This window comes from Ranitomeya imitator, chromosome 10 (genome assembly GCF_032444005.1).
Source record: "Ranitomeya imitator isolate aRanImi1 chromosome 10, aRanImi1.pri, whole genome shotgun sequence".
Classification (NCBI taxonomy): domain Eukaryota; kingdom Metazoa; phylum Chordata; class Amphibia; order Anura; family Dendrobatidae; genus Ranitomeya; species Ranitomeya imitator.
In genome coordinates this window covers 126,288,033-126,300,221 of record NC_091291.1, presented here as the reverse complement: position 1 = coordinate 126,300,221, position 12,189 = coordinate 126,288,033, and the positions used below count along the sequence as shown (strand labels likewise).

Sequence of the window (12,189 nt, the reverse complement as noted above, 5' to 3'; positions counted from 1 at the left end):
GAATGCAGCGAGTCAAGTGATAGAAAAGAAAAAGACCAGGCAGATGTCCCAGCAACAGTGCTGGTGGTAGAGGGGGTGCAAGAAAAGGAGAGTATCATTTTTTTAACCTCTTCTTGGCCTTTAAAATAATCCACCAACATGATGCCTGGTTGGAGCAAATCCATTCATACTGCATAGGCATCCTATGACGGTTCAACATTTACTCTTGAGTACAACCCGAACCACTGTCGATGTGTTTCTATGGAGTTTGTCTAACTGTCCTTAATTTCATGTACGAGTTTACAACGAGCCTGGCTGAAGTACCTCAACTTAAAGGGGTTGACCGGTGAAAACAAGTTATCCATAATCCACAGGATACGTGACAACTTATTAATTGGTTTGCAGTCTGATTGCAGGGAACCCCATCAAATTGCGAGAATGTGACACTATTCGGCCCATTACAAAAGACGGCACTGCTCATGACTGACCGCCATTCCATTAATTTACTATGGGACTGCCAAGTGCTGGTTTCAACTTTTTCAGCCAGCTCCATTGAAAATAAATAGAGTTGTGCACTGCCAATCCATTTTTCAGTGGGGATAAATGTGCCCAGATTTGCCAATCGGAGCCTGTCCCAGTGGTTGGACCCCCATGATCACTAAGTTATCATCTGTCCTTTGGGTAGATCAGGGGTGTCAAACTGCATTCCTCTAGGGCTGCAAACAGGTCATGTTTTTATGATTTCCTTATACTGCACAGGTGATAATTTAATCACCAACTCATTTGTGTAGGTTATTAAATTATCACCTGTGCAGTACAAGGAAATCCTGAAAACATGACCTGTTTGCAGCCCTCGAGGAGTGCAGTTTGACACCCCTGGGGTAGATGATAACTTGCTTTCACCAGGCATCCCCTTTAAAAATTATAATGGATCTCCACATACTTTCATAAATAGGGAAGCATGAATGCAAAATCCAAAGACACTTCAGGGCCTAAGTTATCGAAACTGTCCAATAGTATGTCTGTCTGTCCTTCATTGCAACCAATCAAAGCTCAGTTTTCATTTCTTGAACTACCTTTTGGAAAATGAAAGCTGAACTCTGATTGGTTGCTATGGACAACAAAGACAGCCATACTGTCAGACAGTAGCGATCAATGAGGTTTATGTCCAAAATGTCAACATTTTCACATATCTCTACAAAACCGTTTTCTAGCTAAACACATTATTATAACCTCTTGCCTATTGACACTTGATAGAGATTTGTCTCAGCTGCAAAAGAAATACTTTTTCTTGTTAAAATAATGACTCATTTATTTTTTTGCAGGGTCATCAGCCGCTTCACCTAGTCTCACCGTGTGAATAAAATTTTCAGAGAATAAATCCAACTGACTGACACATACATTGGTTCACCACAATATTCTTATATTAAAAATGCACAAGCAGACAATTTGTCGTAATGTGAAACTACGTGTCACGCGGTTCAGGGATCAGCAGCTCGTAATCTTGAAACCATGTAGTGCTTAGGCCTCTAATAAGAACCTCTATTTTTGTAAGTCTTACGCCAGAAATAGTGACCATTGGGGGAAAGTCCAAAACCTTCGACTCCACTGATTGCTACTCCTGAATTCATAATTATGCTTAATCAATTTTCAATTTTTTTTTGTGAAAATACAAGTAAAATATAATTAGAAAAATTAGAATTGCATTAGGACCTCTGAGAACATCTTAGAGAGCTTTCAACACCACGCTTCGTCCCATGTTCATCGGTCCCGTCGGGGCTTACGTTCGAACCCCATGCAAAATGGAGTTTCGGCAGACGGAACCAATGAAAATGGGGAAAAAAAAAAAAAAAAAAAAAAAAAGGGAGTATGAAAAGGCCCATAGATAGACATTTCGCATAGAGTTTCTGAAGCAGCAACAAGATATGGCTCCAACCAAGGCTGCCTGCATTATAAGCAATAGGAAACAAAGATTATGAAAGGGAACCAGTCACCAGGTTTGGCTGATACGAGTTACGGCCACCACCTTTCAGGGCTGATATACAGCATTCTATACTACTGTAGATAAGCCCCCAATCCGACCTGCAAAAGAAGAAAAAGAACTTTTATTATACTCACCTGGGGGTGGTCCGGTACAATGGGTGTGGCAGGTCCTGGTTCAGCACCTCCCATCTTCTCATGATTCCCTTCCTCCTGCTTGCATCATGTGGATGATGTGTCCATGCGTCATCCACACAGTCTCCCCAGTATTACGCTCCTGTGCAGGCTTACTTATCTGCCCTGTTGAGGGTAGAGCAAAGTACTGCAGTGCGCAGGCACCGGGAAAGGTAAGAGGCCCAGCGCCTGCGCACTGCAGTACTTTGCTGTGCCCTCAGAGAAGATAAGTACGCCTGCGCAGAAGTGCGATGCCGGGGAGCCTGTGAAGCAAGTAGTTGGGCGGCGTCACAAGATGGGAGGCGCCTGACCAGGATCTGCGACACCCATCGGACTGGACCACCCCCAAGTGAGTATAAATTAAAGTTATTTTTTTCTCTTCCAGGTCGAATCAGGGGCTTATCTACAGCATTATAGAATGCTGTAGATTAGTCTTGAAGGGTAATGGCCGTAACTCGTATGGACCAAACCTGGTGACAGGTTCTATTTATAGGGAGTCTTTGACCCCAAAATGTATTTTAAAGAGGCTATACAGCAGTGTATCGCTAACAACCATACTAGCACTCTACCTTTTACTGGTACAGAGCCTGAAAAAAATAGCTATATGCAAATGAGGAGGCTTCAGTTCACCCTTGGCGAGGCTGAGAATTTGCTGCACTGTTACACCTCCTCATTTGCGTATTGGGGTCCTTCCCTTGCTTCTGATTGACTGGACTCTTCTCAGAGTGAGCCCTGCCTGAATGCTGTCTGTGTGTGCGGCCGCTTGTGTGCTCCTCCCTGCCTCCTTTCTTCTTACGCTGCTCGCTACACTAATACACCTGAAAGTGCAGTGAGGCCTCAGCAGAGAAGAGACAGGGATGAAAATGCAGTATTCAGACAGTGTTCGCCTTAGGAAGCGAGCACTGTCATTCCAAAATGGAGTAAAGACCCCAATATGCCAATGAGGAGGCATTACAGTACACCAAATGCTCTGCCATACCTGGGGTGCACTGAAGCATCCTCATTTGCATATGAACTAAAAGTTATAGCCCACTTTCTTGTCTGCTGCGTTTTACAGTGCCTAGGAATTACAGTTTCTCGCTGCCACAAGTGTCACGCTACATCCTGCTTAACACATCTGAAACAAACAGGTAGGACTGATAACAATGCAATTTTTGGGGTAGCCTTAACATCACTGACCTTACAATATATTGTGAAGACAGAGTCCCAGAACGTCAATGACTTTATCATACATGCACCACAGCATACCATCTTTTTTTGGGACTGAAAAAACCCTATGTGTACGAGACTTTCAGAGAAAACTAAACAAGCAGAAGAATTCATAGCTGAGGTTACTAATCAACCTCTTTAAAACTACAATTTTTTTCCCCTGGAAACTACGTAAAAGTGGATTAACATCTATAACATTTTCTTTAATATGCAGTATATATTTTAACAATGTACCCTCTAATTTAGTAATAAAACCTCGATTTGTGAGGGAAGCTAGATTTGGCTGCAGTCGGGCTCTCCACTGTCTCACTTGACAGCTTTGTGAGACTTCCTGCCTATGAGTTGAAAGATACCACTGTGTGTGAGAGAATGGTGTGCAGCATGTAACAGGAGCTCACAGAGGTAAAACTTCTTATTTTGCAACTTCTTAGCTTGGCTGATGAAAACTGTATGCAATCAGAAAATTGGCTTAATGTTTGAAGGGACTGTACCTCCCACATAGATGCTTTAAAGGATTAATCTATTTCTTTAGAAGCAGCTCATTGGGAGTTCATGTTTTCATATTTTTGGGTGGAAATTTACGAGAAAAAAAAATTAAAATCAATTTTCGCAATTTAATCAATGGACCAAGATCTAAGGGGCAATGTTTCTTCTTGTGGAGAGTGACATCCCTGGTCTGGCATGTCAAAGTCAGGAGTCTTATTAGCCATGCAATGTTCCTCTGGAACATTGCATGGAACTTCTGTTGGAAGTTGCAATCCTAAAAGTAAATATCAACCGTTTAACGAGCCTTGTCATATGACTTTTATACGAAGTTGTATGTCAAGGCATGTTAGAGGGTCGATAGTGACTTTTTGGTTTGCTTCTTCCAATTGGCAGCACAAGAATCAGCTCCCCCTCCTCAAAGTTAATGCCAGATTTTGTGCTCACTTGAAAAGAAAATACTATGTCCCTGAAATAGATTTGCTAATAATGTGTATGAGAAAATACGTCCTCTTTAAAGGGAACCTGTCACCTGAATTTGGCGGGACCAGTTTTTGGTCATATGGGCAGAGTTTTCGGGTGATTGATTCACCCTTTCCTTACCCGCTGGCTGCATGCTGGCTGCAATATTGGATTGAAGTTCATTCTCTGTCCTCCATAGTACACGCCTGCGCAAGGCAATCTTGCCTTTCGCACGCGCAGTATGCTTTGCCCAACTGCGAGCAAAGCCGAAAAGCATTAGTGCGCATGCGCCGGCGCACTAATGCTTTTCGGCTTTGCTCGCAGTTGGGCAAAGCATACTGCGCATGCGCAAGGCAAGATTGCCTTGCGCAGGTGTGTACTACAGAGGACAGAGAATGAACTTCAATCCAATATTACAGCCAGCATGCAGCCAGCGGGTAAGGAAAGGGTGAATCAATCACCCGAAAACTCTGCCCATATGACCAAAAACTGGTCCCGCCAAATTCAGGTGACAGGTTCCCTTTAAAGAGGACGTATTTTCTCATACACATTATTAGCAAATCTATTTCAGGGACATAGTATTTTCTTTTCAAGTGAGCACAAAATCTGGAAAGGGTGAATCACACACCCGAAAACTCCACCCATATGACCCAAAACCAGTCCCGCCAAATTCAGGTGACACAGTCCCTTTAAGTTCCACACAAAGCCACGCCCCAGAACTCCCCAGTCTGCCGGAACACCCACTTTTGGGCAGGATTAATTTTACTGCACCTTTTTTGGTCTGGAAATGACTTGAATTTTTACCAGGTCTGTACCTAAAAATTTGGGACGGTTGGCAAGAACAATAATGGAAAAAGCGATACACCAAGTTCTGATGAAAGCTGAAGCAGCTTACAAGTGTAATATGACAGTTCTGCATGAGATCAACCTTCAGATTATCGGCACTAGTGACTGTAGTGATGACTCATTCCAAAACTTTTCACCAGTGTTTATTACTTGAAGCGCGTTTTGGAAAGTAGTTTTGAAATGATTTCTAACCTTTTTAGACATGCAAGTCCCTATATAATAGAAAATTAATTATCATGCAAAAATTGACAACGTGATTATTTTTATAAATCATTTTATTAGGGTATTTTATTTTTTAAAGGGAACCCGTCAGCAGGATTGTGCTGAATAACCTACAGATATTGTCATGTTGGCGCCGTTATCCTTATTATCATGATACCTTGGATGATGAAATCCGTCTTGCGTTTGTCAATTTTTGAATGATAATTAGCTTTCTTTTATACAGGAACATGCATGTCTAAAAAGGTTAGAAATTATGTAAAAACTACTTTCCAAAACATGCTTCAAGTAATAAAAAAAGTGAAAGTTTTGGAATGAATCATTATTACAGTCACTAGTACCGATAATCTGAAAGTTGATCTCAACAAAACAGCAAATAAAGAGTAAACAACAACGATAATGCTGTTGCTTTTAGTAAGTGTTTATCTCATCCCAGAGCTGGATTCATAGCAACACTGCTTAGTATTGATGTATATTATCTTCCATGCTGCTGCTGTTTCGACATTTATTCAATAGAGACAGGAGACTGATATTTAGTACAGTCCTTTCTTTCTATTAGCCTAATATTTCCAGATTGCCAAATGTATTAAAATGTGTGCAGAACAATGGAATGAGCAGCATGTATGACACCTATACATAGGAAAGAGAAATGCAGCAAACATTGCCAATATTTATCTTGCTTTTATTAATAAAATGGATCACAAATAGTCAGGCGAATCAGATATAGTCGTCTATAGTAGGAAAACCTGGAAAAGAATAGAAACATTTTTTTTCCTCTCACCATGCATTCAACCAGCAAAGTAAGAATCTACATTTAAATCCCCCCTCCCATCAAACAGGGGAAAAAAAAAAAGTTTCTTAAAATGGTCTCCCACCCAGATCGAGAAACAAAGAAAAAAAATTAGAAGGGGAAATGCTAATTCAATAAACACACTAAAATAAGCTGGATATGTTAAAAAAACAAAAACAAAACTGTTATATTTACTACTCTTAGTTGGATTGTGCCTTGGTTATCGTTAACAGAGGCGGCCATTTTGTTCTCAGGACACCTCAATGAAATGAGGAACAAAATGGCTGTATTTCCTGTAAACAATAGGGGCACTTGACCTCACACATATGTAACATGTATTTGACATATGAAAACCTCTTGCTTTCCTGCTGTACCGCCATTCTCTGGAGGGTTATTAAGTGTTATTGCCAACACTGATAGAGACAGCTCCCACTTACGAAAACCAGACCCAGTAATGAGAATTAAAAAAAAAATGACTGCATGGCTCTCAATTCTCATCTACACAAGTTCCAAAAATGCGTGGCCATTTTTTGGACCACTCAGAAGTGAATAGATACAGCCACCCATGCATTCTTGGCAACTCGAGTTTTTAGCATAGACCCAGCACCTAGAAGATAATCATCATGTCGAAATGAGTGCTATGAAAACACAACCTTAAATTCTAATATGGTGTCCGAGTGAAGAAGAAAGTCTAAGTAGAAGCAAAAAAAACAAAAAAAAAACAAAAAAAAAAAAAACACAACTGATGATAGCGTTTGGGTGGTACAATCCTCACTTCGAAGAATGCACTGCCTCCAGTAAAATTTACATTACTTAATGGACATGTCCACCTTCACTGCCATTGTTTTCCAATGCACTAGGATTGAAAATAAAGCCACTTTGCAAATGGTCTTCATTAGAATGTCCTACCGTTTTATGGGCACAGAAAAGAAAAAAAAAAAAAAAAAAACCACAAGTGATGCAAGTTAAAAATACATAAGAGGAGGGAGGATAAACTACAACCGACACAACCAAGTATACGTGATAGGGTCAAGTAAGTGACAGGCAGGGTACAGTAGAAAAGCAAGTGGGCAGACATAATAGGAAAGTAAACCAAAAGATATTTAAAAAAAAAAATACAAATAAAAAGGGCCAGGAAAGAAACAATTGAAAAGCTCTGCATATCATTCCAGGTCAAAAAGTGGGTGTAAAGGTTCACGGTGCTAATACCGACTGTACAGCATAACCTATAAATGGTGACAAGTCTCTTGCCCTATGAGGCTATTGAAGCCCTGAAGAAGTTTTTACCCCATGCACAGAGAAAGCAGCCATTTTGGACACAATGCAGCTCATCGAGGGGGCTTCATGAAGAGTCCTTCAAAGCCTGAAATGGCTGCCTTCACTTTGTGTTTCCGTAGAGTCCGCTTCCTTGTAAAGTGGAGAGTTTCAGGTTTGACTCGATTATAGGGGATAGGTGTCGTTTAGAGGATTGTCTAACAGAAATAAAAATTCTTTAGATACTACTTAAAGTACTTGAATGGTGTCCAGATCTGAAAATAATAGCGCAGAGGAACATGTGAAGAACCCATACAAAGGAAAAAAGCTGAAGAAACATCCTGAATTCCCCAAGAAGCCGCTCACACCCTATTTCCGCTTCTTCATGGAGAAGAGGGCCAAATACGCCAAGCTACATCCAGAGATGAGCAACCTAGACCTAACCCAAAATCCTGTCCAAAAAGTATAAAGAATTACCAGAGAAAAAGAAGATGAAGTATGTTCAGGATTTCCAAAGAGAAGCTAGAATTTGAGAGGAACCTTGCAAAATTCAGAGAGGAACATCCAGACCTCATGCAGACTACCAAGAAATCTGACGTCCCTGAAAAACCCAAGACTCCTCAACAACTGTGGTACAATCACGAGAGGAAAGTCTACCTGAAAATTAAGCCTGATGCCAGGACCAAGGATGTGAAGGACTCCCTGTCAAAGCAGTGGTCTCAACTGTCAGATAAGAAACGTCTCAAATGGATCCACAAAGCACTGGAACATCGCAAGCAATACGAGAACATAATGCGAGAATACATCCAGAAACACCCAGAAATGAACCTCACTGAGGAGGGCATCACCCGCTCCACACTTACCAAGGCCGAACGCCAGCTTAAAGACAAGTTTGACGGCCGACCAACGAAACCACCTCCAAACAGCTATGCCATGTACTGTGCAGAACTAATGGCCAATATGAAGGATGTCCCCAGCACGGAGCGTATGGTCCTTTGCAGTCAACGGTGGAAACTACTCTCTCAGAAGGAAAAAGATGCTTACCACAAGAAGTGTGAACAGAAAAAGAAAGAATATGAAGTAGAGTTGATGCGTTTCCTTGAGAGCCTCCCTGAAGAGGAACAGAAGAGGGTCCTCACAGAAGAAAAGATGGTAGGCATTAGCAAGAAAAGCAATCCAGCATCGAAGGTGACTACTCAGGATGCTAACAAGACAAAGAGCAAACCTAAGAAGAAGGCTGCAGATGAGCGGGGGAAACTCCCAGAAACACCGAAAACCTCTGAAGAAATCTGGCAACAGAGCGTGATTGGGGACTACCTTGTTGTGTGTGAAGAGGGCTGGCCGACTACTTCAATAGGTAGTCCAGCCCCCTCTCTGTTACTGGAAATGCATAGACAAAGAAGGGACTGGTCTGAAATGGGGGTGTCGGCCAGCCCTTTTCACATGTAGCTCTGTGGACATGTCCACACTGGCAAAATTCTCGTGTCAAGCCCATCAAAGTTTTTACCTTCTTGCATTGCAGTCATCATATTATATGGCACTGCGTACTTGCCAGGTTTAAGAATGACCGAGCCAAAGCCTTAAAGTGCATGGAGTCCACTTGGTTGAATATGGAGAAGGAAAAAATAATGTGGATAAAAAAAAAGCAGCAGAGGACCAGAAACGATATGAGAGAGAACTAAGTGACATGAGATCTGCTCCAGCCACTGCAGCTCCTGCGAAGAAAATTAAGTTTCAGGGAGAACCCAAAAAAGCTCCAATGAATGGTTATCAGAAGTTCTCACAGGAGCTTCTCTCAAATGGCGAGCTAAATCATCTCCCACTGAAAGAGCGCATGGTAGAAATTGGCAGCCGCTGGCAACGGATTTCCCCCAGTCAGAAGGAGTTTTACAAGAAGCTGGCAGAAGATCAGCAGAGAGTGTACCGTGTGCAACTTGATACATGGATGAAGGGTTTATCATCTCAGGACCGGGCAGCTTACAGAGAGCAGACATCTAATAAGCGCAAGAGTACAACAAAGCTGAAATCGCCAAGTCCCAAATCCAAAACCGTCCGCTCAAAGCAGATCAGATGATGATGACGAGGACAAAGGATTCTTCTGATGATGGAGACTCTTCAGATTCCAGCAGTGAAGAAGACCGTGAAGATGGTGAAGAGAATGAATATGACGACGAGGAAGATGACGATGATAATGAATCGGGATCCAGTTCTTCATCTTCTTCTGACTCTGATGGAGAACTGATAGCTGTGAAGAGGGGAGTGTAAAGAAGACAGAGCTGACGTATTTGAATGGGATGGTCCAGCAGGATAAAATATCTTTAGTTGTGTTTGCAATGAATATTTGCTAGTCATGAAAGATGCACTGATCTCAAGATGACGGAGCCAGACCCAGCAAAACCACTTTCAGTTTGTGGAAAAGCCACATGATGGACATGTCGTCAATGTTGTGTGTGAAGAGGGCTGGCCGACTTCAATAGGTAGTCCAGCCCCCTCTGTTACTGGAAATGCATAGACAAAGAAGGGACTGGTCTTCTGAAATGGGGGTGTCGGCCAGCCCCTTTCACATGTAGCTCTGTGGACATGTCCACACTGGCAAAATTCTCGTGTCAAGCCCATCAAAGTTTTTACCTTCTTGCATTGCAGTCATCATATTATATGGCACTGCGTACTTACAATTGCTCATTTTAACTACCTCGTTATTTCTTCTCTTTTCAATTAGGTATACAGTATACATCACATGATTAATAATTAACAGGAGGTAAATTTTCCCTGCATGAGTCATCACTGCAAAAGTCCCTGGCGAGGCGGGGGGAGATGCGGAATAGCTGGGTCAGGAGTTGAAGAGGGGGATTACTCACGCAGAGAAAAGAGACTTCCTATTTCTACATAGAGCAGAGAAAAGAGAAGAATTTACTGGGTAGAAAGGCAAAATGAGCAATTGTAAGTACACAGTGCTATATAATATAACTGCCTTATATTAAGAGGGAGGAGGAGGACTTCTTTAACCAAACTCTTATTAAATTAACTGTAAGACTCATGCTGGTGTGGTAGATGGAGGCAGGTATATCTCGCCCAGGTGTTTGTCCTATGTGAATTAGGCCATTCAGTATCTTCAGGGTGCTAATGGGTTAATGATTGCAGGAATAAAAGATGACCAGCTGGGTGTTTCCAGTGTCTGCCTGGGGCACACAGATTGCCTGCCTGTGTGAGACAAACGTGAGTGAAGAGCTCTGCTCAAGATCTGTATGATGTTAGCTGGGTGGGAGAAGCCCCCCCAGTTGTTGAGATAGCAATGTATTTGTTTAGTTAGTGCCGGACAGGCTAGGGTTTATTTTTATGTTTTGTTTTTTGTGTTGCTTTCACGGTAATAAATCTGACCTGAGGTCAGCCTGCTCAGAAACCTGCTGTACGCCTCAGATTCAATGCACAAACCACGTGTCCTTTGACCCCAGCAAAGGCGATCCCAGAGTGTTTTGTCACATTGTGGTGGAGAATGCGGGCATACCGTGGCACAGGCGACAGCATGGAAGACGTGGTGAAAGCCTTAGTACAGTCCACTGCCGTACAGCAGCAGGCCACTGCCGCACAGCACAAAGCTAATCGCTTGATGGCCGCACAGCTGAAGGAGTTACTGGACATGACGGTTGCAGACCGCCAACTTCTCCAACAGGTGGCGCAGCGCCTGGTGAGCATGCCTGACGCTGACCCGGAAGCAGAGTCCAGAAGGATCCATGTGAGTCGATACTGGCAAAAGCTGACTGCAGAAGATGACGTCGAGGCATATCTGACAACTTTTGAGCGGACGGCATTGAGAGAGAAGTGGCCGAAGGCACGATGGGCCGATTTGATTGCCCCGTTTCTCTCCGGCGAGGCCCAAAAAGCTTACCATGATTTGGACCCGGAGGTCGCTCAGGACTTTGAGAAGCTGAAAGCTGAGATCCTGGCCCGGCTGGGTGTGACGACGGCTGTCCGTGCACAGAGGGTACATCAGTGGACATACCAGCAAGATAAACCAGCGCGGTCTCAGATGTTCGACCTGATCTACTTGACAAAGAAATGGCTGCAACCCGAGGTACTGACAATACCCGAAATAATCCAGCGTGTTGTCCTGGACAAGTACCTGAGAGTACTACCCCCAGCGCAGAAAAGGTGGGTAAGCCAAGGAAATCCCACGACAGCGGATCAACTTGTGGAGTTGGTCGAGCGTTATTCTGTGGCAGAAGGACTTCCCGACGACACCGCCAAACCCCGGACTGTGCCTCCTCCTCGTGGAACCGGTAAGACTGTTCCAGGGACCACGGGTGAAGGAAAATCGCTTAAAACTGTGGGGGAGGAGTCCGGGACTGCTCGCACTCCGAGACCAAGAGTATTGGACGGTGGTCTCAGTAGGGGACCTGTTAGGTGTTTCCGCTGCCATGAGAAGGGTCATGTTTCTGCGAACTGTCCTGTTACCGCTGAACCCATGCAGTGCGACGTTATAGACTCTAGAAAACGTATGTCTTTGGTTACACAGCTAGTGAGTGTGAATGCGGGTCAAAATGATACAGTGAAACACCTGTGTGAATTATCTGTTAATGGGAAAAATGTTGTGGCATTACTAGACTCTGGAAGTGTGGTGACTGGTGAAAGCTAGTCTAGTGGCACTTCCGTCTGGTCCGTCTGACAAGTTTTCTGTGACGTGTGTGCATGGTGACACCCGCTCGTACTTAACAGCGGTCATATGGATTTCTACTCCCTATGGGTCAGTGCAGCACAAAGTGGGACTCGTTCCCGCATTGTTACATGATGTAATC

The 12,189-nt window shown here is 43.2% G+C and overlaps 1 pseudogene; it reads left to right on the top strand.

Annotated features, from left to right (window-relative positions):
• Nucleotides 1-7,643: 7,643 nt before the first annotated feature.
• On the top strand, nt 7,644-9,661 carry LOC138652252 (nucleolar transcription factor 1-B-like; annotated as a pseudogene).
• Nucleotides 9,662-12,189: the final 2,528 nt, after the last annotated feature.